This window comes from Puma concolor, unplaced genomic scaffold (assembly GCF_028749965.1).
Source record: "Puma concolor isolate L17-30 unplaced genomic scaffold, mPumCon1.1.hap2 unalloc_scaffold_24, whole genome shotgun sequence".
NCBI lineage: Eukaryota > Metazoa > Chordata > Mammalia > Carnivora > Felidae > Puma > Puma concolor.
The window spans coordinates 250,645-277,716 of NW_028240230.1; the positions used below are offsets into that span (position 1 = coordinate 250,645).

Sequence of the window (27,072 nt, forward strand, 5' to 3'; positions counted from 1 at the left end):
TCGGACGCTTAACCGACTGCGCCACCCAGGCGCCCCGCTTATTGTTGTTTTAAAAAAATTTTTTTTAATGTTTATTTTGGAGAGAGCAAGAGACAGAGACATAGAGTGCGAGTGGAGGAGTGGCAGAGAGGGTCATAATCTCGTGGTTCATGGGTTGGAGCCCCGCATCGGGCTCTGTGCTGACAGCTCCGAGCCTGGAGCCTGCTTCAGATTCTGCGTCTCCCTCTCTCTCTGCCCCTCCCCAGCTCACGCTCTTTCTCACTCTCAAAAGTGCAGGGACTGACGTCCTTATCCTTCCAGCTCTCCTACAAGTCCGCCATCTTAAACGAGTGGACGCTTACCCCACTGGCTCTCTCTGGGCTTTGCCCACTCTCTGAGCTCGACCCCCTCACCACCTCTGGGACACAACTACAGCGGAAAGAGTCTCTGGATTCAGTTTCCCATTCCTCAGGCTCGGAGGACATCGAAGTCCAGCACTCAGGCCATAAGATCCGACGGAACCGGAAGCTCACGGCCTCCTCCCTCAGCCTGGACACCGCCAGTTCATCCCAGCTGTCTTGCAGCCTAAACTCTGATAGCTGCCCACTCCAAGTGAATGGCTCCAAGAGTCCAGACCGTTCCGAGGAGCCCATGTCCTACGACTCCGATCTGGGGACAGCAAATGCCGATGACTCAGACCCGTCTCTGCAAGAGTGAGTGTCCTCCCCCCACTCCTTCTCCTCCCCCTGCCTTCCTTCCTTCCTTCTCCTCTTCCTCTTTCTATCCCTTCCTATGGCATGTGATTGCCTGTCACTGAGCATTGACCTCTCTAAGAGCATAAAGGAAAAGAGGACCGTGGCTCTTCCTCAGGGACTGGAGTTGCCGGGACTTATAACTGGAGGCAACATGGGGCAGCGAGGAGAATGGATTCAGGGAGGGCTCAGAGCTGAATCAGGCTCCGGCTCTGCCCCTGGCTGATCTTCGACAAGTTACCTAATTTGTCTGAGGCTTCGTGTAAAATATTATTGCCTCTAGGGCGGAAACTAACGGTTCGGAGTTAGATGTACGACTTCCAAAAGACGCAGTGAAGCCCAGCGCGTCAGGGTGCTCCGCTGCGACCTCCCAGAAGGCCTCTGAAGGACACAGACCCTGAATGAGGCCTGGAGGAGGTGGTGCACAAAAGGGGCCAAGCAAGTGAGTGGAGGAAGAGCACAGGGAGCAATGAACTTGACTAGAGAAGGGACCCTGGGCAGAGCTATCTCTTTAAAAGAACTTTTTTCTATTTGAGTATTGTTGACGCACAGTGTTATATTAGTCTCAGGTGTACAACGTAGTGAGTCACCATCTCTCTATGTTAACCATGCTCACCACAGCAGAGCCTTCTTCGTTCAGGCCCTTTTGAAACATTCATTTTTTGGGGCGCCTGGGTGGCGCAGTCGGTTAAGCGTCCGACTTCAGCCTGGTCACGATCTCGCGGTCCGGGAGTTCGAGCCCCGCGTCAGGCCCTGGGCTGATGGCTCAGAGCCTGGAGCCTGTTTCCGATTCTGTCTCCCTCTCTCTCTGTCCCTCCCCCGTTCATTCTCTGTCTCTCTCTGTCCTAAAAATAAATAAACGTTGGGAAAAAAAAATTAAAAAAAAAAAAAGAAACATTCATTTTTTAATAGATTTATTTTTATGGTAAGAAAAAAAAGTCTACCTACAGTGAAACGTCTTTTCCACCTTTGTAACCATAATTGTTAATTCCTTACATCTTTCTTTTTCTTTTTCTTTTTTTGTTTTTTTTTTAAATTTTTTTTTTAACATTTATTTATTTTTGAGACAGAGAGAGACAGAGCATGAACGGGGGAGGGGCAGAGAGAGAGGGAGACACAGAATCTGAAACAGGCTCCAGGCTCTGAGCTGTCAGCACAGAGCGGACCGTGAGATCATGACCTGAGCCGAAGTCGGCCGCTTAACCGACTGAGCCACCCAGACGCCCCTCTTTTTCTTTTTTTTAAAGTTTATTTATTTATTTTTGAGAGAATGAGCAGGGGAGGGGCAGTGAGAAAGGGGGACGGAGGATCTGAAGCAGATTCTGTGCTGACAGCAGAGAGCCCAACGTGGGGCTCGAACTCACGAACCGTGAGATCATGAGCTAGGCTGAAGTCAGACATTTAACTGACCGAGCCACCCAGGCACCCCCTTTACATGTCTTTTTCTGATGTTTCTAAATGCACCTAACAGATATGAATAGATAGACTTTTTAAATGTCTTTTATATTTCTTATCTCTGCCTCATCCCCACAAAGCTATTATAAATATACTGTTTGATACCTTGTCTCAGAAGAGATCAGAATTTTTGTTTTGGAGCTTCATATCAGTTTCTTCAGTTTTTTTTTTTTTTCCCCGTGGCATGTGTTTCCATTGTATGAATGTACCTTAGTTTATTTGACCAGCCCTGTATTTACTGGACACTGGAGTTCACTCTTTCTATAAATAACCGTGTGTATGTGATATTCTAATTCTATGCAACTATCTCTGTTCAGTAAAGTCCCAGAAACAGAATTGCTGAGGCAAAGGATAAATGAATCTACAATTTTCATAGATAACCGCCTGTTTACACTCTGTCAGGAATGTACCTGTGCCCTCTCGGCCTTGTAGGCAGAAGGTATTATCAAACTTTTGGATATTTGCTCATCTAATAGGTAGAACATGATAAACTTTTTTTTCAAGTTTATTTATTTGTTTTGAGAGAGAGAGAGAGAGAGAGCAAGCGAGCATGAGTTGGGGAAGGGCAGGGAGAGAGAGGGGGAGAGAGAGAATCCCAAGCAGGCCCCTTGCTGTCAGTGCAGAGCGTGATGCAGAGCTTGATCCCAGGAACTATGAGATCATGACCCGAGCCAAAATCAAGAGTCGGACGCTTAACTGACTGAGCCACCCAGGCGCCCCGAAAATGGTAAACTTTTATTAAGCGCTTCCTTCAGCCAGACCCATGTTCCCTCAGCCAGTGTCTAGGATCTTCTTTTCTACTCCTGTGTGCCCCTACCTTCTTGGTTCATTCAAGTCTTTACAGGTTTCCCAGCTGCTGTGGGAAGAACACCAGATTGGGTGCCGGTACGGACTGGCTTGTAGCAGGATCCGGCCTCAAGCCCTGTTCTACCAGTCACAAGTCCAGTAACGGCAGGCCAAGCGTTGGCTCTGTGAGGTTGTTTCTTCATCTGTAAAGTGGAGGCTCCCTCATAGGGATTCTCTGGCTGAGAATCAGATCAGATGCCTGGGGGCGAATTACGGCTGAAGCAGCTTCTGAGCAACAGAGCACATTAGCTAGAACTTTCAAACATCAAACAAGAATTTAGGTAGAACATCCTGGAAGGGAGCAATCCCCGCTCTATCGGCTGGGCCCATGGCGTGACTTAAGTTCACTCACCTGTCTGAACCCTTCCTTGTGTCTCCTCCTCCCACAGGCCAGCCCGCCGGCCCTCTGTCTGTCATGTGCCCTGCTTTTATCTTTCGTGAGTCTTGTGATTGGAAAATTCCAGCTTAAGGCCGTTGAATCAGTGACCGTCCACCCTGTGTGGGAAGCGTCATCCTGGGCATTGTGGGAGAAGTCAAGGGAAGAGGGTCAGGATGTACAGACCAGCGCGGGGCAGTGGCGTGCGGAACCAGCAAACACAGAGCACACAGATGCACAAACACACATCCAGCACCGTCACTCTGAGTGCTGGGCTTGAAGTTATCTTCGCACGTCCACACACACCAGCTCTTAGAGGGTGTGTCTGAGGGTGAAGAGTCACATCAGCAGTTAAGAGTTCGCTTATTTTTGTCATATTACTTAAATATTTGTTTACGTGGATTTTTTAAAGTTGATTTATTTTGAGAGAGAGAGAGAACAGGCGTTCTATCAAAATAAATGTTAAAAAAAGTTTTTTAAAATCATCTACAAGTTAAACATAAAGTACAAAAGATGTAACATTCCAAGGAAATGTATTAACTTAATGTTTTCTGGAAACCAAACTGCAGTTTGCTTTGTGAATAGAGGATTGATGGCCTGAATAGCTTCTTTTGTGTTGGTTGGGTCTGAATTACAGTGATCGCTGAGAAGCACAGCTAGGGGCCGGTGGTTAGGAGTGTGGACTCAGGAGCCAGACTGCTGGAGTCTTCCATTAACCAGCTTTGCGACCCCGGGCAAGATACTCAACCTTTCTGACCTTGATGTCCTCATCTGCAAGACGGGGATAAGAATGCTAGGAAGTGAGTTAAGGTATGCAAAGCGCTTAGAGCAGTGCCAATCACAGGGTGAGTGCTCCATAGGCGGTGTCATCATCATTTTACTACTGGGGGTCCCCGTGATGTCAGTTCTCGCGCTACTTGTCTGTGTATACACGGCTGCAGATCTGTGCTTGGTGATATTTGTCAGAGGTCGTTATCATGAGGCCTTCTCTTGGGGGAAATGATTCTTCGCACATGCGGCCCCCTCCTGTACTTTCATGAGCACCCCTGACCGCCAGGTGGTGCCGTGGACCCCAACGCGCTAGTCCACGCGCTCAGGAAAAGCGCAGGCTCAGAATCGCTTGGCGGGGGCACTTTATGGGGTGGTCATGCCGATTCTCCAGCCCATGCTTTTATTCCACACCTACGCCTCTGTGTACGCGCAATATACGTATGTGTATAATACGTATATGTTTCCAGACTGTCTTCTAAATGAAAGCACAAACTTCTAGAATTTTTCAACAGGCAGTTTTTGAAAAACGCTGCCCTGAGCTGGACAGAAGTGGAAGGACCGGAGCGGTGTCACCGTTTCAGCCCTATGTTGGTTGCATTTTCTTCAAAAGTTTTGAAAATTCTCTTTCTTTCACTTTTCCTTCAAAACCTCATCTCTAGCACTTTTTCCCACTTGATGTGCATGTCTCTTATTCTCTCTGGGTCCTGCCGACCAGCTCTGATCCTGGTGAGACTCCTGTGAACTTGATTTCATCCTGACCGTGGTGTTGATTTGGTGGAAACTCTAATTTATCACACAAGCTTCTTGCTGTCGGGTGGTGTTTCTTTATTCCCACACCCAGTCCACTCCATCATTAAAATGTGTCTTACAGACGAGGGGTCATTTATAATTGATAACCATTTCGGTAATGCTGGTGAATCTTTCCGTAATTCTCTTTCCTTACATTTTTATAGCCATGTGTGTAGAGGCTAAGCAGTCTTGCCAGTGGCGATAAGAACAACCAATGACAAATTGAGGTTAATGTTTATTGAGTACTTACTTTGTGCCAGACACTCTATAAGCATTTTACCTATATGATCTCATTCAGCCTTGAACACAGTCATAGGTGGGTGCTGTTACCGTGCCGGTTTTACGGGTAAAGGAATGAAGTCCGTGAACTTTAGGAACCTATTGTGGGGCCACAGCAGTGTGCCAACCAAAGCCAACCAACATCACCCTTTAAGGAAACCCCTTACCCACTAGCTATGGATTTACCTATTCTGGACATTTAATACCAACGGAATCATACACTATGTGGCTTTTTGTGACCTCCTTCCTTCACTTAGTAGGTTTTCAGGGTTCATCCGTGTTGTAGCATGGGTCATGGCTGAATCATATTCCATTGTGTGAATACACCACAATTTGTTTTATCTTTTCAGTTAGTGGACATTTGTTCTATTCCTACTTTTTGGCTACTGTGAATAATATTGCTGTGAACACTCGTGTACAGGTTTTTGTGCAGACATTGTCTTTTCATTCTCTTGGGTATATACCCATGAGTTGAATTGCTGACTCATATGGTAACTCTATGTTTAACTTTTAAGGAACTACCAAACTGTTCTCCACAGAGGCTGCACCACTTCACATTTCCGCCAGCAGCGTGTAGGAGTTCCATTTTCTCTACACCTTTGCCAACACTTGTTATTCTCTGTCTTTTTAATTTTTAAAAAATTTTTAATGTTTCTTATTTTAGAGAGAGACAGAGAGAGAGAGAGACAGAGCATGAGTTGGGGAGAGGCAGAAAGAGAGGGAGACACAGAATCGGAAGCAGTCTCCAGGCTCCAAGCTGTCGGCACAGAGCCCGACACAGGGCTCGAACCCACGAACCGTGAGATCATGACCTGAGCCGAAGTCGGATGCTTAACTGATTGAACCACCCAGGTGCCCCTCTCTCTTTTTTATTATAGGCATCTTGGTAGGCATAAAGTAGTATCTTATTACGGTTTTGATTTGTATTTCACTCCCGTCTAATGATATCGAGCATCTTTTCATGTACTTTCCATTTGTATACCTTTAGAGAAGTGTCTCTGTAAACCTTTGCCCATTTTTCAGTCAGATTATTTGTTCTAATATTATTGAATTGTAAGAGCTCTCTATATTCTGGATACTAGACCCTTATCAGATATGTGATAATCCTTGGATATAAGATATGCAGATTTTTTTCCTGTTCTATGGGTTATCTTTTTACTTTCTTGATAGTATCCTTTTGAAGCCCAAAAGCTTTTAGTGTTGATAAAGTCCAGCGTACCTATTTTTTATTGTTTACTTATTTGTTGGCTGTCATATAAGAAACCATTGCCTGATCCAAAGATGTATACCTGTTTCCTTCTAAGAGTTTTATAGTTTTAGCTCTTACTTTTAGGTCTTTGATCCATTTTGAGTTCATTGTTTATATGGTATGAGGTAGGGGTCCAACTTTCTTCTTTTGCATGGGACTGTTCGCTTATCCCAGCACCATTTGTTGAAAAGACTATTCTTTCCCCACTGAAATGTCTTGGGCTGCAGATCAGTTGCCCATAAATGTATGGGTTGTTCACCAATGTTTGACTAGCATGTCTTGAAATGTTGTTTGGGGTTATGATGTAGATAAGAGCACACAGCTCAGCCAGAAGACATTAAGGTAGAAACTTGAGTTCTAAAATCCTTATGGAAATGAGCCCACATTAAGGGGAGTTTGGCACGTCTTCTGACCCAGTGTAAACCATTAGGGCAGATATGGGCAATCTCTTGGGCCCCGGGTAGCTTTGTTGTTGTAGGAATCTGTATTCGCCCGTGACATACTCTATTGGTTCATAAACAAAGGAGGAGACAGCAAATAGTTCTAGTTCAGAAACAGAATGTGGATTCTCAGAAGCCTCAGGAGAAGGGGAGCAGCCACTAGCCAGTGCACATTTTAGAAGGCCCAGAGTAGTTTTCATGTGCGTGCGTGTGTGTGTGTGTGTATGTAAAGACAGTAACACTGGCTCCCTGTAGTCCCTGAAGCACCACTGAAGGGCAGGAAGAGGCAGTACCATTGGAAGAGTGAGCAGGTGCACACCCCATGTATACTTGCGTGCACACTCCTGCACCCCGTGTACACTGATCTCCGGCAGCAGGTCCTGGGAACAGGAGGCATCTGGGACCCCACATACGGCCCAGCTCTGGTGGACCAGCGCTTGCACCGGAGATCCCGGGCCCCGCAGTTCCCTTGGCCGCCCACTCTACCTCAGTCCCAGCTGGGGAGAAACTTTGTGAGGCGTGTCAGAGGAAGGCTTGTGTGTAAGCAGAGGAGCACGGTGGGTGGATGACGAGGATGTTTTGTTTTGGAAATCCCCAGACAGCAGTTTTGCCTTCTTACCGCCGTCCCAATAGCCTTGGGCGTTCTAGCTGACAGCTTGTCACACAGGTTTCTCTGTTTAAAAACTTCCAGGGTATTGTCGGAATTCAGCAAAGCCCAGGTAAACTCTGTGCCAACCAATGGACTGAGCGGACTGAGTGGAGAAATGGAGATTCCCACGGGGCGGGCCTCACTCCCCCTCCCCGGCCTGGAGGCCAGCATCCCTTTTGATGTGCCCGCAGAGCCCCTCCCGCCCCAAGCATCCTCTGGGACTCAAGATGGGGACCGCAAGCAGGAGCCGCCTCCCCAGGCACCTGGCACCCTGGGCTTGCTGCAGTTGGGCACTGCCAAAGCTGTCCCCTCGGTGAGCATTTTAGACCAGAGGCCTTCCAGTCCCGTGGGAGAGGCGGCGGCCAGAGCATTCAGCCCGGGGAGCGGCCAGCAGAAGTCTGTGGAGGATGACGGAGCTGCACGGAGCCTTGGGGTGTCCTCACCCACCAGCCCGGTGAGTGATACAAGCTTTTCGGGGAGAGGTCTTGGGGAAATGTCTCAGAGCTGGTGCAGGGTCTCCCCAGCTAGCCACCCCGAGTGGTCTCTGCCTTGTCTCCATTAGCCCCTCATATCTGTCACGGCGGACGTGAGCCAGGCACGGTGCCAGTCCCTTCCCATGGGTCTCTCTTGTCCTCTCACATTGACCCCGTAGAGAAGATAATTCTCATCTGATCATAGACCCTGCGCATAACCACTGCCACTTATCAGCTCAAGGCCTCGGGCGAGGCCCTTTGCCTCACTGAGCCTTGGTTTCCTCCTCAGCTCTTGTTATTATTAAATTCAGATTTGCTAAAATACCAGACTTTGAGAATACTCATCTTGCAATATGAGCCAGGTTAGAACTGCACCATCCCCTATGGTAACCACTAGCCACACGTGGCTGTTGAATGAGCGTGTAAAATGTGGTTAGCTCAAACTGAGATAAGCTCTGTGAAATAAACACTGGATCTTGAAGGCTTCGTCTGAAAAAAAAAGAAGGTGAAATACTCAATCATTTATCGATTATGTGTTACAATGAAAATATGTTTGATGTTGGGTTAAATATAAAAGTTAATTACACGTGTTTCTTTTTACATTTTTTTTTTAATTTTTTTTCAACACTTACTTATTTTTGGGACAGAGAGAGACAGAGCATGAACGGGGGAGGGGCAGAGAGAGAGGGAGACACAGAATCGGAAACAGGCTCCAGGCTCTGAGCCATCAGCCCAGAGCCCGACGCGGGGCTCGAACTCCCGGACCGCGAGATCGTGACCTGGCTGAAGTCGGACACCTAACTGACTGCGCCACCCAGGCGCCCCTCTTTTTACATTTTAAAAACGTGGCTAGTAAAACATTTAAAATGATACATGTGGCTGGAATTCTGTTTCTGTTGGGCAGTGCAGCTCTAGAATGGGCCGGTCTCCTTTGTTGATAACCCCGAGGGAAGCCAGCCCTGGGAATCTCCTGCACAGAGCCATGGGTCAGAGGCTTGAGAACCATCGGCCCAGTGAAGCGGTTGTCAAAGCTGTGGACCTGAGCTCTTTGCCATTTCACATTTGTCCTTTAGGATGAATAGCCAGGGTAGGAAGTTGTATGCACGTGTGCATGCAGACATACAGAACCCCAGGTTTATCCCAGCTGTTGTCTGGGGTCACGTTAGGATATAGTCTTGCTTTTTCAGCTCCATCCGTGCATATCTCTCATCCGGTAGCTTCCAGATCCTGTAACTCAGGATGGGGCCAAGGCCGTGAAATAGATTAGGACACGCGCTCGCGCGCAGCGCGCACACACACACACACACACACACACACACACACACACTTTTAAATAGCTTTATTGAGATATAACTCATATACCATACAATTCACCTAATTAAAGTGTATAATTCCATTTTTTTTCGTATATTCACAAGGTTGTGCAGCCATCACTACAATCGAATTTGAAAATATTTTCATCCCCCATAAAAGAAATCCCTTGGGATGCCTGGGTGGCTCAGTCGTTTGAGGGTCTGACTTCAGCTCAGGTCATGATCTGTGGTTCACAAGTTCGAGCCCCATGTCGGGCTCTGTGCTGACAGCTCAGAGCCTGGAGCATGCTTCAGACTCCCTCTCTCTCTGCTCCTCCCCTGCTGATGCTCTGTCTCTATCTCTCTCTCAAAAAATAAACAAAAACATTTAGAAAGAAAAGAAAAGAAATCCCTTACCATTAGCAGTGACGTCCCATCCTCCTCCTCCCGCCTCACTCCCCTCATCCCCTGGCAACTACTTATTTCCTTTGTCTATAGATTTGCTATTCTGGACATTTCACAGAAATGGAATCCTGTAATATGCAGCCTTTGGTGACTGGCTTCTTCCAATTAACATACTGTTTTCAGGATTCATCGTTGTTGGAGCCTGATCTGTGCTTCAGGGAGTAATAATTCATTGTAGATTCCTTTGTATGAACCCGTCACATTTTATTTTGTCCTTCATCAGTGGATAGACTTTTGTTTTTTTCCCCCCATTTTTTTGGCTAATATAAATAACACAGCCATGAACATTCATGTACAAGTTTTTGTGTGGGTATATTTTTGATTGTCTTGGATGTATACCCAGCAGCAAAATCTCTGGGTCACATGGTAACTCTATATTTAACCTTCTGAGGAACTACCAAACTGTTTTCCTAAGCAGCGGCCCCATTTTATATTCCCACCAGCAATGTATTCCATCCTCACCAACAGTTCTTACTGTCTTTTTAAAAATTGTCATTATAGCTAGCAGGCGGCAGGAGCAGTATCTACTTACGGTTTTGATTTGCGTTTCTTTAATGACTAATGATGTCAAGCATCATCTTGTTTGTGTGACTTTTGGCCATTTGTAGATCTACGTTGGAGGAATGTCTATTCAGAACCTTGGCCCATTTTTATTTTATTTTGTTTATTTTTCACTTATTTATTTTGTGGGAGTGCGGGCATGAGTAGGGGAGGGGCAGAGAGAGAAGGAGAGAGAGTCCCAAGCAGGCTCCTTGCCGCTAGCACAGAGCCCGATGCAGGGCTTGAACTCACGAAACGTGAGGTCACAACCTGAGCCAAAACCAAGAGTCAGATGCTGAACCCACTGAGCTACCCAGGTACCCCTTGGCCCATTTTAAAATGGGATTATTTGTCTTTTTATTATTGAATTATAATAGTTCTTTATATATTCTGGGTTGTATACCCTTATTAAATACATAATTAGCAACTGTTTCCTCCCATCCTGTGAGTTGTCGTTTCACTTTCTTGGTGGTAACATTTACAGCATAAACGTTTTCAATGTTGATAGAGTCCAGTCTACCTATTTTTTTCTTTCGCCATTTGTGCTTTTGGTGTCCCGTGTATACCCGTTTCCTAGCCCAAGGTCACAAAGATTGATGCGTTCTTCTAAAAATTTTATAGTTTTAGCTCTTACATTGAGATCTATGATCCATTTTGAGTTGACTTTTGTATGTGGTATAAGGACGAGGCCCAGCTCGATTCTTTTGCATATTGATGTACAGTGGTACCAGCACCATTTGTTCAAAAGACTATTATTTCCGGGCGCCTGGGTGGCTCAGTCGGTTAAGCGTCCGACTTCAGCTCAGGTCGTGATCTGTGGTTCGTGAGTTCGAGCCCCGCGTCGGGCTCTGTGCTGACGGCTCAGAGCCTGGAGCCTGCTTCCGATTCTTGTGTCTCCCTTTCTGTCTGCCCCTCCCCTGCGCGCGCGCTCTCTCTCTCTCTCTCAAAAATAAAGATTTTTAAAAATTTACCAGAAAAAAAGACTATTATTTCCCCCTTTAGAACGTTTTCGAGGAATGCTGTAAAGTGATCTTTAGTACACATCTCAGTGAGTACTTATATACGATGTACCCTCTATGGCCACCCTCCAGATGGAAACATAGAACACTTCCAGCCCACCAGAAGGCTCTCTCATGCCTTGTCCCATTGTTCCCCTCTAAAGGAAGCCTCTATTCTGACTTCTAGCACCGTAGATTAATTTCTCCTATTGTTCGACTTCATTCGTATGGAAGGAACTGTACAATGCATACTCTTTTGCTTCTTTCACTGAGCATTATGTCTGTGTGGTTCACCTGTGCATATAGCATGAGGCTATAGTTTGTTCTTTTCCATTGTTCTGTAGCATTCCATTGTAAGAGTATATCACAGTGCATCTATCCATTCTCCTGCTAACAGACATTTGGGTTGTTTCCAGGTTTGGGCTATTATGATGAAAGCTGATGTGAACGTTCTTACATTTGTATTTCTGTGAACCCCTCTGCACTCTTTTCTGGGGGTTTATATCTAGGAGCGGAATCGCCCAGTCATTGGGAAGGCGTATGTTTACCTTTAGTGCATACTGCCAAGCAGTTTTCTAACAGTGCTTGCATTGACTTGTACTCACATTGGCAATATGTGAGCATTTTCATTGCTCTTTATCCTAGCCAGTGGGTCATCAGTCTTTTTCATTTCGGCCACTCTAATAGGTGTGCAGTGGGACCTCACTGTGGTTTTAATTTGCATTTCCCTGATGACTAACGATCTTGATACCTTTTCGTTTGCTTATTGGCTGTTGGAAGTCTCTAAGTCATTGCTTCATTCTTAAATTGAGTTGTGTGTATTTCCTGATTCATTGGTAGAGGCTCTTTACATATTATGGATATGTCTTTTATTAGAGAAAAAAATATGTCGCATATACATATAGCAAACGTTTCTTCAAGTCTATGGCTTGCCTGTTTTTTTAACGTTTATTTATTTATTTTGAGAGAGAGTGTGTACGCTCATGCGCGTGCAGAAAAAGAGGGAGAGAGGAATGCCTGGGTGGCTCAGTCGGCTAAGCTCAGGTCATGATCTCGCGGTTCACGAGTTCAAGCCGTGCGCCGGGCTCTGTGCTGACAGCTTGGAGCCTGGAGCCTGCTTTGGATTCTGTGTCTCCATCTCTCTCTCTCTGCCCCTTGCCCACTTGCACTCTGTCTCTGTCTCTCTCTCAAAAATAAATAAACATTAAAAAAACAAAAGAAAAAGAGAGGGAAAGAGAGAGAATCCCAAGCAGTCTCCACACTGTCAGTGCAAAGCCTGACTTGGGGCTTGAACTCACAAACTGTGAGATCATGACCTGAGCCGAAATCAAGAGTTGGATGCTTAACTGATTGAGCCACCCAGGTGCCCCTATGGCTTGTGTTTTAAATCTCTTAATGGTATTTTTCGTGGAGCAGAAATTCTTGGTTTTAATGCTCTTCAATTTATTGGCCTCTCTGTTTGTGGTTTACGTATTTTGTGTCTATTTTTAAGATCTCTACCCAAAGCTGTGAAGACCCCTGTATTTTCATCTAGAAGCTTTGTTGTTTTACCTTTTGCAATTAGATTTATGATCCACTTGGGACTGAGTTTTGTGTATGGTGTGAGGTAAGAGTCAAAAGTCACGTTTTGTCCATACAGATATCGGACCGACTAGCACCACTGACTGAATGTGACTGTATAAGCCATGTAGCTGTATAAGTGAGGTCACAGTCTCCATTTTTTACTATCCTGAAGAGTCTTCAGGGCCCAGAATGTCAGAGGACTCTGAAGGTTTTGAGCCGACAACTGTCAACACCCTGAAGGGTAAAGAAGAACGACTCCACAGCCCCTGGCTTGAGCTGGAAGCAGGGGGCTACCCCTAGGGTCTGGGGCTGCGCGCCCTAGTAGGATGCCACAGAGTGGCGTTGACCAAGCTGAGTTCACTCCCGTCCAAGACCTGACTCGTGTTGTGTCTCAGCTCCGACATCCTGTCTTGCCAGGGTCCCAGAGCTGATGGGACAGGGCAGCTTAACTTGTCACCCAAGCTCCTCGGCTCACCGGGCGTTGCTCCTCTGGCCTCCGGCAGCTTCTGCCACCGCAGGCTCCTTTCAGCCCCAGGCGTTTCCATTTGCCATTCCATCTGCCCGGACCCTTTCCCAGCTCGCCCCTTTTCCTCACCCTTGTCTCCGCCTTCCCCCAGCACCCTGTCCCAAAAGCACCGTCCCCAGTGACTCCCTTTCCCATTTGCCTGCTTCACTTGATTTCCTGCCTCTGGACTCGAATATCGGCTCCGTGATACGGAAGAGCATGTCTGTTCCCTTCTGTAAGGTCAGCTCTGCACACCGTACCTGGGTGAGTGCAGGCGTAATTAACGGCTCTCGAACTCTCAGAGACTCTCGAGATGCCAGCTTGGGAGTTTACGCTGAGAAGTAGGCCGCCAAGTGCATGGGCTGGGCTGGTGGGTCTGACCAGGGCGGGCTCCGCCTCCCCGCAGGCCTCAGGGGACTCAGGTGGCTGAGAGCCCACAGGACCCACTCATCCCTCCCCTAAGTAGATAGTCGCTGGGCACTCCCGTGCAGCCCACCTGGTGGACCCCCGGCTCCACCCCGCGTGTCACCCCTGTGAGTCTCATTTTCCTGTGCTTCTGTCACTTAGTCACTGCCATTTATTTGACACTTTGGTGGCGTGGGGTGGGGGTGGGGGGGTGAGTAGAGGGTTCTGACTGTCAAGTCGTATAACCATGAGAGCCATTCAGTCTTTCTTTAAAAAAGAAACAAAAACCATTATTTTAAATTCATTCACCACAGAGGCCCTGCTCTGGGCCAAGCACCATACTTGGTACGGTGATGGAACAGGACGGACAAGGGCCCTGCTCCTTGGGGACAGACACTGGATCAGGCAAGTCATTACCCACATCATAATTACACTGGTGACAAGTGCCAGGAAGGAAAGGGGCCGGGAGTGGGGGAGCTAAGGGGACTTCTATTTGTGGACTCCGGGGGGCTGTGAACGGATTTCTCAGTTGCACTCCAGAGGACAGTCTGGATTCTAAGACTTCACCCAGTGAAAGTGGCATTCCTCTGTCTCGGGCCCCTCGTGGCAGGTGCTGCCATGGCTTTGACCCGTGGTCTGTGGCGGTTTCCTCCACCGTTAGAGCGGCAGGGAACTGGCCAGATGTGGGGGCTTGAATGAGCAGAAGGTAGGAAGGTAGGTGGTAGGAAGGGGGAGGGGGAACAGTGGGGTGCTCCCCCCACACTCCGCTTGGTGACCGGGGGCCCTGGCTGGGGCACAGCTACAGAGCTCCGTCCAGGCCTGTGTGCAGTAGCTCCAAGGACCCAGTGTTCCCACTGGTTTTGTCTGTTGTCTAAGAGAACAAAAGATGTTTCCTGGAGTATCATTTCCTGGGGGCTGACCTGTGGCCGCTGGACCGAGTCTGAACACTTCCCGATCGTCTCCCTCACCTCCTTGGAGAGAGGAGCCCTCACCAGTGAACTTCTATCACCTCACAATTCACATTTGTCTCCTTCCTTCCAGTCCCCTTGCCCCAGCCTTGTTATTTTATGCCAAAGACGTTTGATACTCAAGAATTATTCCCTCACCTGTGATAACTCTGTGCCAGGCAGAAAGAAGAGTGGCCATTGCATACAGCTTGGTAGGTGCTGGGTGGGGTGGGCAAAGAATGCCGTGGGAGCCCCGAGGAGTCCCTGACCCAGCTAGGCAGCGGGAGGAGTGTAGGCTGGGAAATAGTCAGGAAAGCTTCCCAGAGGAGGTGATGGACGGCCCCTGAGCTGAGTCTTAAGGAATAGTGAGCTGGGAGGCCGCAGGACTTCCCAGGTGTGTGTGCCAGGCTCTGTGGGGCTCCTGCCCATTTTCCTCGGGGAGCTCCCCTGGGTCTCTATGGCCCAGGCAGGCTTTGTTCAGAATCTTGTGTTGCAAATGCTTCCCAAGTAGCCACCCTGATTGACACATTGTCCTGTCACTGACTGAAGGAAGCACCTGCTAATTCCGAGGGTTTTCAGAGGGAGCCCTGGAGCCCAGCCCTGAGGCCCCGATACTCCCGACTCAGAGTTCTCCACTCTTGGCTTAAGGTGCCAGAAAGCATCTGAATGGATTAAACTGTGCAAACCAATCCCTCTAGGGCAGCCCAAGCCTTACTCCCCTTCCGCGTCTACGGGAGCAGAGAGGGCAGTCTCATTTAGGGGGTGGAAATAGCAACTTCAGGGTGAGGCTGGTGACACTTAACAAAATAGCTGGGCTGGACCCACCTCTCGTGTGAGTCACTTCCTCTGTGTAGACAGCCACTTAGGGCAGTCCAGCCAGCTTTCTTCTTGACTCTGCTCATCCATGCTTAGGCACAGAAAGGCAGGGAGTGCTTGAAATGGGGGAGGGGGGAAGCTAAAATCCCTTCCCACAATTCTGTGACCCCAGACCCACCCCACTTCTCCCACTGGTGAGCAGCTTCAGTCTCAGCAACAGAAGGGGTCCTGGGTCCTGCTCACCCATGCCTCCCTCATCTCAAACCCTATAAGCAGGGCTGACAAACTGTAGTCGCTGGGCACTAGTGACTGGTGCTGGGATGATGGGATGTCCACCTGCGACAAAATAAAGGTAGACCCCTTCCTCACACCATACACAAGAATTAACTCAAAATCAGTTGGAGACTTAGGGGAGCCTGGGTGGGGTGGCTCAGTCGGTGAAGCCTCCGACTTCGGTTCAGATCATGGTTCGTGAATTCGAGCCCCACGTCGGGCTCTGTGCTGACGGCTTAGAGCCCGGAGCCTGCTTCCGATTCTGTGTCTCCCTCTCTCTCTCTGCCCCCCCCCCCGCTGTCTCTCTCAAAAATAAATAAACATTAAAAAATTTTTTTTAATAGGCAAAGAATTCGAATAGACATTTCTCCAAAGAAGATCTACTGGTGTCCACTGAGCACGTGAAAAGATGCTCGGTGTCATTGTCCTTAGACACTGGGGAAATTGCAAACCCAAACCACAAGACGGTACTTCACACACGTGAGGATGGCTATAATCAAACAGATAATAAAAACGTTGGAAAGGATGTGGAGAAATTGGAATCCCCATATGTGGTGGGAATGTAAAATGGTGTAGTCACTTAGGGAAAGAGTTTGGAAATTCCTCAGAAAGTTAGACATAGTTACCGAATGGCCCATCAGTTGCACTCATAGACATGTACCCAACGGAACGGAAAACATAGGTCCACACAGAAATGGTTACGTGGAGACAGAGACAAACCAAACAGGGCCTTTTGGTGAGGCAGGCCTTCTCCTGAGGACGCCCAGGGACTGGAGAAGAGGGGAGGGCCATGGTCAAGTTGGTCAGCTCCGTGAGGCCGAGGCCCGGAACCGAGACGTGGAGGCGTGCGTGCGGCAGCTGCAGGAGCGGATGGAGCTGCTGCAGGCCGGGGGAGACGCAGCTGTCACGGGGGTCCCCAGTCCCCGGGCCACGGATGCACCTTCCCATATGGCCCCCCGGCCGTGGCTCTGGGCCAAGGCCCGCTGGTGGGGCCAGGCCCCATGCACCGCCGCCACCTGCTGCTCCCTGCCAGCCTGACCTATCGGAGGCGCGTTCCCTGCTCCTGTTCGCCGTTGCTCTGGCTGCTGCCGCCGCCTTGGGCTGCACAGGGTTGGTGGCCTGCGCCCACCGTCTCGCCCCGGTCTGGCGCCACCCGGGAGCCGCCTTCGCCCCCTGAACCCTAGGACCCCAAGCTGGAGGGTTGGGTGACCTGAGCACGGCGCAGAAGCCATTCCTACCGCCTCCCCGTTCACACCGCCTCCCAGCGTGGGTCTCCGGCTGAGCTCCAGCCCTGCGATCCGGGCCCGCCCCCTGGCGGCCGGGGAGGGAGGAGCAGGGGGCTCCATGGAGGCTTGCAACCAGGAATGCTGCAGTTGCTGCTGGGGAGAATGGCAGACCAACCACCTACTAACTCCGGCCTGGCTGAGGCCCCGCCGTGGATGGGCAAACTGCGATCTAGAGGAGACAGCAGGGCCAGGGCTCGGCCATCAGTTTTTCACCCTCCACGCGCCCCCCGCCTATCGGCTCGCAGACCACAAATCCCTGTGCATGAGGCCCTACTATCCCGGGAATGTTCTCTTCCCGCGGCGAACGTCTAGTGCGAGCCCCGCCCGCCTTCTCGAGAACATTTTGCTTTCGCCAGCCCCGCTTTTTCGGGGACTCGCGCGCCCTCCTCACGTATGTAGCTCTGGGGGCCACAGCAGGCTCCGCCCGCCTCGGCAGTTTGGGTATTTATTGACCTGTCCTCCGACCCGCCAAGTTCCAGGACCCCAGCACCCTAATCCACGTTTTGGATGCACTGAGACCCCGACATTCCTCAGTATTTATTGTCTCTCCACACCTGGGACCCCACCCCCGATCCTCGCGAATAAAAGGCCCTCCAGTCTGCCCAACAAAAAAAAAAAAAAAAGAAAGAAAAAAAAAGAAATGGTTACGTGAATGTTCGTGGCAGCATTATTCATAATTGCCCCAAAGCAGAGACAACCCAGATGCCCATCAGCTGATGAACGGACAGACCAAATGTGCTACATCCATACCTTGGAATACTAGTTAGTAATAAAGAAATACCGATGCCTGCCACAACATGGATGGACCTAGAAAACCTGATGTTCAGAGAGAAGGCAGACACAAAGACCACATTTATAAGATTCCTTTTATATTGGGGCACCTTGGTGGCTCAGTTGAGCGTTCAACTCTTGATTTTGGCTCCGGTCGTGATCCCAGGTTCGTGAGACTGAGCCCCACGTCAGGCTCCACACTGAGTGTAGAGCCTGCTTAGGATTCTGTCTCTCTCTTTCTCTGCCTGTCTGTCCCCCTCCCCTGCTCATGCTGTCTCCCCCCCATACACCCCAAAATAAATATACATACAAATGAATAAAAAGACAAACCATAAATGAAGATTCTGTTTATGTAAACAGAATGGACAGATCTCTAGAAACAGAAAGTAGATTAGTGGTGGCCTAGAACTGGAGCGGTTGAGGGGAAATGGGAACTGACCGCTCCCGAGCACGGGGTTTCTTTCTGGAGGAATGAAAATGTTCTGAACTTCGTGGTGCTGGTTGCACAACTCTGTGAATACACTGAAACTATTCAGTCGTGCGCTCTAAATGGGTTCCTTTGATGATCGGTGAATTGTGTCTCCATCAAGATGTCTGTAAAACAAAACAAACACACAAAAACCTTCAACCACCACCTGTGTCTTCCCTCCCTTCCCACTAGAAGAGCAGGAGCTGGATTTCAGAGGATGACTTCTACCGGCCTCCCCAGGAGCCGCCCGCAGAGAGCCCTTCAGAACACTCCGTGGCTTCTTCCGGAGGGACTCCGGAGTCCAGGCCTGGGCTCCTCCAGCATTTTTCTCAAGGGCCAAGGAAAAGCCACTCCACGGGGGCCTTAATCCAAGCCTGCGTGCCTTCCCCAGGAGGCCGGCCAAGCAGGGCAGCGGCGGCCCAGGAGCACCAGAACTTCAGGGTGGTGCACCGCAGGCAGATGGGTAGGTGACCGCAGGGTTCCAGTGACCTTGCCGCGGGGACAGTGCCTTTCGGAGAGCAGTGCCAGAGCCCTCTTTTCCATTACTGGTTGGGTAGTGTATTCTCACGAGCAAAACCTCTTCCCAAAATGTAATCAGGAACACCCTTGCTGAGTAATTCAGGGAAGCATTTCAGGAAAAGTGCTATATTTTCTCATGAGAGCTCCACAGTATCATGCCCCCAAACCTGTTTCATATATTGAAATACTGAAACTTCCCCCCCCCCCCCCCCCGAGGTCGTGTGACTATGCACGACTCTGGGTTCTGCCTGTAGCTCAGAGCAAACCCTGCCTCCGGAAGGCGTTTCAGTGCCCCTTCCCGAGACCTCTGTCTTCGATGGTTTGTTTAACAGCTCTGGTGGGGGTGTATCAGCTCTGCCATCTGTTAGCCGTCCTCTGTGCGCTGTTTACAACGAGGCCAGCTCGAGTTCCGCACCCTGTGCAATTCTAAAAAGCGTTCAGTAACCATAAGCGAATTTCTCCACAACCCCCACAAACAGAAAAGTCTGCCCTGGAGCCAGTCTCTTTCTCACTTCATTTTCTGTTTGCCATGACCCAGCAGACGATTCCGGCCAGGTTCCTAGCTCAGGAGAGCCCTGGTCTCCACACTGGCTTCTTTTAGGTTTTTCTTGTAGTCCGTGTAACCATGCCAGAGAAAGTGTGCCTCATGCCTAGGCCGTCAGGTTCCCTGAAGGGTAGGAAGACCCTATACAATTATCTGAAATCTCCAAGGCTAGTTCAGGCTGCGGAAGAGAGAACTGTGCATCCTTTGGACCCCCCAGTTGCTGGCAGAGCCCTAGGAACCAGGGAGCATAGAGGGGTGTGTGGTGTCCAGGCACACGCTCATTCAGCGGGTATTTATTAAGTATCTGTGCTGTGCCAGGCTGTTCTGGGTGCTGGGGACACAGCAGGAAGCAAAGCAACGTCCCTGTCTTCACAGACTTCTTATATCCTAGTGCAAGAGGCAGGGAAGAAGGGAATTAACAAGTAAATGTATAGTATGGACTGGTGATAATAATTGCTGTGGAGAACTTGGGGAGTGCCGGGGGGGAGCGTACTATTTCATATGGGTGGCCAAGGAAGCCCTCACAGAGAAGGTGACATTTGAGGAGATGTGCAGGGAGAGAGGCAGGAAGGCACGGGCCGACCTGTGTGGCTCCAGCAGGGGAACAGATGCAAAGATCCTGCCATGGGCACGTGCCCAGGAAACCAAGGAGATGGGAAGGGGGTAGTTAGAGATGAGGGCGGAGTGACGGAGGGCCTCGCGGGCCACAGAAGGGACGTTAGCTTTCCCTCCGAGGGAGATGGCAGTCATTGCAGGGTTTGGGGCAAAGGGACGTGATCTGACTTCCTTTAAATGGGGAGTCATCCTGGCTCGTATGTTGAAGGACCTCAGGGGAGAGAGACCAGTCAGGAGGCTCTCGCCACAAGCCAGGCCAGGGGTGACAGCCGTCGGAGCCCGTGTGGTAGCGGTCGAGGTGGTGAGAAGCAGAGGGTTCCGGATGTGCCAGCAGAATTCGCTGACGGGCTGCGTGTGTATGTGTGTGACAGAAAGGAAAGGTTTTTAGCCCAAGCAGCTCGAAGGATGCAGTTTGCCATTTATGAGATGAGGGATGTTGGGAGAAAAGCTAGTTTGCAGTGGGAGGGGCAGGAATTGATTTTCGGGCATGTCAATTTTGAGATGCCTATTAGATATCAGCCATACATGGCACAGGTGGAGATCTGAACCTGAAGTTCAAGGGCAAGGTTCAGGCTGGACATAAACGCTGGGGAGCTGTTGGCATAAAGCCCTGAGCGTAGGCACGATCAGGTAGGAGGCGGGTGTCAATGGAGAAGGGGACCCAGGACTGAGCTCTGGGGTGCTCCAATGTTGACATGTCAGGGAGAGGCGGAGGAGTGAGCCCGGGGGACAGAAGAGTGGCCCGTCGTGGCGGAGGAGTACCCAGAGTGGCCCCTCAGCAGCCGTGTGAGGGAAGTGTCTCATGAGGGCAGGAGGGTCTCAGCTGTGTCCTGAGATACTGATGGGTCAGGCCAGATTGGCACCAAGGATTAGCCTTGGGATTTGGTGACAAGGAGGGCATGGGGCTTCCCAAGTGCCGTTTCAGTGGAAGGAGGGGACAAAAACCTGACTGGAGCAGATTCAAGATGGAACGGGAGCAGGGGAACCAGAGACAGTTGTGACACCTCCTCGAGGTTTTCTGTAAAGGGGACAGAGGAACAGGGTGGTAATTAGAAATGTGAGTGCCATCAAGAAAGCTATTTTTAAAGATGGCAGAAATAACAGCGTGTTTGTGTGCTGATGGGAACGAGCCAGGAGGGAAGGGACAAAGCAGTGACACGGTGGGGGGCGGGGGGGGGGCTGCTGGAGAGACGTCCCTGTCCTTGAGTGGGCAGTGGGGAGGGGTCCCCTGTGCAGACGGAGGAGTAGGCCTCAGACTGAGCCGGAAGTTCATCCCCGGTGACAAGGGGGAAGTCTGAGTGTGGGTACAGATGCCATAGTGAGGGCTCTGTGGAGGTAATTTTTTTAGTCCTTTTTTTTTTTTTTTTTTCTCAGTAAAATTCAGGAACAAGGTCAACAGCTGAGGGTGCGGATGGGACGAAGGCACTCCTAAAGCGTTCTCGCGGCAGCCCCTGTCCCCACCCGCTGCAGGGCCTCGGGAGGTAGAGGCTTGGCCCGCCGTCTAAAGTGCCTCTTTCTGCCCCCAGGGCTGTCCAACCCATTCCGGGGTCTCATGAAGCTGGGCACCGTGGAGCGGCGGGGGGCGATGGGCATCTGGAAGGAACTCTTCTGCGAGCTCTCCCCTCTGGAGTTCCGCCTCTACCTGAACACCGAGGAACGCACCTGCGTGGAGAACTGCTCCCTGCTGCGATGCGAGGCCGTGGGGCCAGCCCACGGCGACGGCCGCTTCGAGCTGGTCTTCTCTGGCAGGAAGCTGCTGGCCCTGCGGGCCTCCTCCCAGGACGAAGCCGAGGACTGGCTGGACCGGGTGCGGGAGGCCCTACAGAAGTGCCGGCCCCAGCAGGAGGATGAGTGGGTGAACATCCAGTACCCGGAGCAGCCCGAGGACCCCCCAGACGCCCCCCAGGGTGGCCTCCCCTCCCACCCGGACCCACCCACTGAGCCCGAGACTCTCCAGGGCACACAGTTCTGTTGGTCCTCTGCCCAAGTTCCCGAGCCAGACGCTATTAAAGAATCCCTTCTGTACCTGTACACGGACAGGACCTGGATGCCCTATATTTTTTCCCTATCCTTGGAGTCTCTGAAGTGCTTCCGAGTGAGAAACAACGAGAAAATGTTAAGTGACAGCCACGGAGTTGAGACCATCCGAGACATCCTGCCAGACACGAGCCTCGGGGGCCCATCCTTCTTCAAAATCATCACGGCCAAGGCCGTCCTGAAGCTGCAGGCCGGGAATGCTGAGGAGGCCGCCCTGTGGAGGGAGCTGGTGCGCAAGGTCCTGGCGTCCTACTTGGAGAGGGCCGAGGAGGCGGTGACACTGGGCGGGAGTCTGGACGAAAACTGTCAGGAGGTGCTGAAGTTCGCCACGCGGGAGAACGGCTTCCTGCTGCGGTACCTCGTGGCCATCCCCACGGAGAAAGGCCTCGACTCCCAGGGCTGCTTCTGTGCAGGTGCCCCCTTGCTGTCCCGCCACCCCCAGCCTGCCCGCCTCACTCTGCCTCGGGTGGGGCTCCCGATTTAGGCTCTCTGCCCTTTCCTGGCTCTCCACGAGCGTCCCCATGCCACCCCTGGGATGTTGCAGCAGACGTAGCCTCTGCTCCTCCCCAGCACCCACCGAGGCCAGCAGCCCTGCCGAGGGTTGGGACCTGTGGGTGCACAGCTCATCCTACTGAGTGCTGTGCAATAGAACATTCTCCGATGGTGAAAATATCCTAGATCTGTGCTGTCTAATATGGTAACTACAAGCCATCTGTGGCCCCTGAGGACTTCAAATGTGGCTAGTGTGACTAAGGAACCAAATTTTCAGTTTAACTTAAAGGTATTTAAATTGAAATGGGCGCCTGTGGCTTGTGGCCACCGTACGGGCCAGCACAGCTGTATATATTGTTCTGCAACTTGGTTTTGTTCTACTGAGGAATGTATCATGGATATTATTCTACGTCAGTACATCTGCCGTATCATTACTGTCCTCAAGTCTGATCCTTCTGTGTGGGACCACCGGGCCAGCTGCTTTATTTGGATTATTTAACTTAGTCCTAACAATAACCTGTCCTGTGGTGAAGCCAGATGAGGACCTTGATGGTCCTAGAGGCTCGCTCTGGCCGTGTCCCCGCAGGGCCTCTCCACCCCATTGCTTTTCAAGGCTGTGAGATATTCCATGGCTCACGTTCCATTTTTAGCTCTTCTCCCCGACCCAGACCCCTGTTTCCATCACCTTCGGTTCTCCAGGGGGACTGTGAGGACTTTGCCCTGCCGCAGGGTGCCCTAGCAGGAGACGCAGCTGCAGGTGGTTTGAGGACCATCCTGTTGGCTGGAGCCTGTGGGACCGGAGGGAAAGTCTGCTTCGGGCATCTGGAAGGAAGTGGTCTGCGGTTTTCTTCCTGCAGAAGACATTTTCAAGTCCCTGCTCACTCCCTCCTCACACCCGCCAACCCCTAACACTCACGCTCTGAACTTTCCGCCTGTGGGTGTTGGGCTCGTGGAGGAGGCCAGGCCCCCCAGGGCTGGTGAGGAGGGTCCCCCAGTGGGTGTGAATGCTGGCAGGGGGCGGCTCTCACTGTGCCTCTCACCCGCCAGCCCTCAGGCCGAGACTGAATCTGGGGGCTTGGGCTTCCTTCCTGCTGCAGGCATGGCTTTGTGGCCGGGTGGATGCCCACCGCCGGCATCTGGCTGTATTTCATGGTTCACAGGGCACTTTCAAAGCCTCATCTCATTTAAACTTGGTCATCACCCCCACAGGAGAGCAAGGAGCAGCTGAGTTTTATAGATACTGAAATGGAACCTCGTAAAACCTCGACGAAGGTTAGGATGAGGCAGCTATTAGGCAGAAGAGCCAGCCCTTCTCGTCCCAAGGCCAGAGGGCCTCTTTCCCCTGGCCCTGTGGGAGGCAGGCATGTGCTCAGGATCTGAGCCCCACTCTGACTCCCACCGCCCGCCGCTGTGGAGGGACCTCCAGCAGAGGAGCTGAAGCCGGACCCTGCACCACTGTCCAGAGATGTCCGGCCTGTCTGACTCCAAGCTGGCACCAGGCAGTGTCCAGACGGTCCTGCCTCCGGTTGGCCTCCCCACCTACTCCCTGCCTGTCGGCCGGCCCCATGTCCCCAGCTCCTACCCTGCTTGCTGAGGCGCTGACTCGGTTGCTTCCGTTTCTGGGCCCCAGTGGAGGGGTGGGCCTACGGGAGGTTGGCATTGGTGAGCAAGCAGTGGGAACACTGAACACAGGCAGCTAGGTAGAAGAGGATGTGGGCTCTAACACCAACCCAACCCAAATCCGATTACCGGCTCTGCCACTTAATCGTCCTGTGACTGGGCAGGTCTCCTGACCTCTCTGTGCACCGACTGCTTCGGCTGCAAAATGGCAGCAATAATTGTTAATGGTGTTTTGTCGTAAAGACTAAGTAATGGGGTTGTTTCTCAGCGGTGGGCATGTGAGTGACGGTTGTTTGATCTTTGTGTCCTCCTTGTATGTCTGCCCCTTCCTTAAATAGCAGGTCCTTCTGCCTAGGAGCTTCTGCGTTGTCCCCAGACTCTGGCCCCGCCACTGCTCACTCTCCTGCCGTCCCTCTCCCCAGGCTGCTCCCGGCAGATTGGCTTCTCGTTTGTACGACCCAAGCTTTGTGCCTTCTCTGGCCTCTATTACTGCGACATCTGCCACCAGGACGATGCCTCGGTGATTCCGGCCAGGATCATCCACAACTGGGACCTCACCAAGCGCCCGGTAAGCCTTGGGCCCAACCAGTCGTGGCCACACAGGGCTGAGGAGTGACAAAGGAATGGTCGCTCCCCTTTGTTGCTGCTCTTTGTGTGGAGGAGTTTGGCTCTAGGGAATTTAGGGTCACTGGTTCAGGCCCCATGATGGTGGGAGGGCCAACCAAGAGAAAACTGTGCTGCTGGTCTGTAGCCCCTGGGCAGAACTCTGTCAGTGCCTGCCTCGTTCCTCAGGTGGAGGTCTGAGGGTGGTTCTCTGCAGCTCCCATGGCCATGGAGAAAACTGTTTAAGGCACCAGCAACTAGAGAGAGAGAAAGAGAGGGAGAGGAAGAATAGATAAGGAAAGATAGTTAGGATAGATTATATTTCTAGATGGATGGGGGATGGGTGGGTAGATAGTTGTGAATAGATAGATGGGTGGATGGGTTGGCGGGTGGATGTAGACAGATGGTTGGGTGAATGGATGTGGATGGAGGGATGGGTAGATGGATGTGGACTGATGGACGGGTGGATGGATGGGTGGGCTGGCCAACTGGCTGTACTTCCCCTTGGAGCAGTCAGCCTTTTCTGTATATTTGTTTACATACATTTGTAAAGTTGGGATCGTTCTGGACTCATACTGATTTATAACAGGCTCTGTCCACTTGGTACCATTTAGTGTGATTTAGTCTTGAGTACTTTTTTATGTTCACCAAATGCTTTTGAATAAGATGTATTCTAAGATCTCTCTTTTCTTCTTCTCCACCTGAGCTTACCCACCTACCTAGCTATGTTACCATTAGCAAATTATTTAACTTCAGTTTCCTCATCTATAAAGAAGGATTAATAAGTATCTGCCTCAGAGGACATTACAGGAGATGGCACCCGCCAGTCTCTTAGAGCCTTACATCAGTGCCCTTTCTTTCTCCTGAGGCCTGCCACACCTTCAGCCCCTCATTCACTTAGTCAGAGCCTGCCTGGAGGAGCACAAACTTGGCTTTCTCCCAAAGGCACAGATTTCTGCTTAAGACAGACACAGAAGCACAAAGAAGAAGCTATTTGTTTCTCAAGACCCAGGCCTATTGGCCATGCAGTCTTGACGTGTGGATGTGTCGTCAGAGCACAGGGAACGTGACTCTTAGATTCCGTGCCACCCCAGCCTCCACCTTGCTGGGGACCGGAACCCCAAGGACATTAGCTTCACTTTGGCTTTTTGTTGGTTACCTTGTCCTCACTCCTGCCCTCAGTGGTAAGTATTTAACTAACTGCATATAGAATATTAAACCTCAGAACCGCCACAGATGCAAATAATTCTTTGGCCATAAAACACACTCGCTATTTACAACATCCGGACAACTTTTTTTTTTTTTATTTTTTATTTTTTGCATTTATTTATTTTTGAGAGAAAGAGAGAGAGAGAGAGAGAGCACGAGTGGGGGAGAAGCAGAGAGAGGGGAAGACTCAGAATCCAAAGCAGGCTCTAGGCTCTGATCTGAGCTGTCAGCACAGAGCCCGACATGGGGCTCAAACCCGTGAACCGTAAGATCATGAACTGAGCCGAAGTCGGACGCTTAACCGACTGAGCCACCCAGGCGCCCCTGCATTATTATTATTATTATTATTATTATTATTATTATTATTATCATTATTTTAACCTAAACTCAAAATAATTCCGTAAGAGATGCTTTTCTTTTCCCCACTTTATAGACAAGGAAACTGAGTCACAGAGGTTAAATAAGTGTCACAAGGTCCTACTGGTAGGCAGTGGTAGAGCCAGGATTCGAATTCAATTCTGACTTGAAAGCCTGACTCCTAACCACTGCATGGTAGTTGATGGTGGAGACCATCTCAGATCCTCCGGCCTTCTTATTACACCAAGGAGGAGACTGAAGGGGAGAGAAGCTTCTTGGTAGTTAATGAGGCAGCCAAGTGTGCAGAGACAACACCTCAGTTTAGACCCGGGCTCTGCTTTCTGCAGGTAGATTGGATAAGCCACTTTAGCTTCTCTGAGCCTCCATTTACTCATCTGTAAAATGGGGGTGGTGACACCTCCCCCATTGAATTGTCATCAGCCCGAAGAAAGGATATGGTTGAGATCCGCAGCCCACCGTCGGGCAAATAGTAGGCGCTCAGTAACCGGCTTTGGCATTAGGGTCAGGGCCGAGGGTAGAACCTGTAACACCCTGTCAGTGGGAGAGGCTGGGATTGATCGCTCCCCTCCACACGGGGACTTGGGGGAGCCCTGGTTGGTGCTGCTGGCCAGAGCTTGGGGTGGGGGCGCTCGGGAAACCTTGTTAAGCTGTGTCTGATCTGTAGTTT

The 27,072-nt window shown here is 50.6% G+C and overlaps 1 pseudogene; it reads left to right on the top strand.

Annotated features, from left to right (window-relative positions):
- LOC147571497 (pleckstrin homology domain-containing family M member 1-like) overlaps positions 1–27,072 on the top strand; it is a 56,627-nt pseudogene that overhangs the window by 639 nt on the left and 28,916 nt on the right.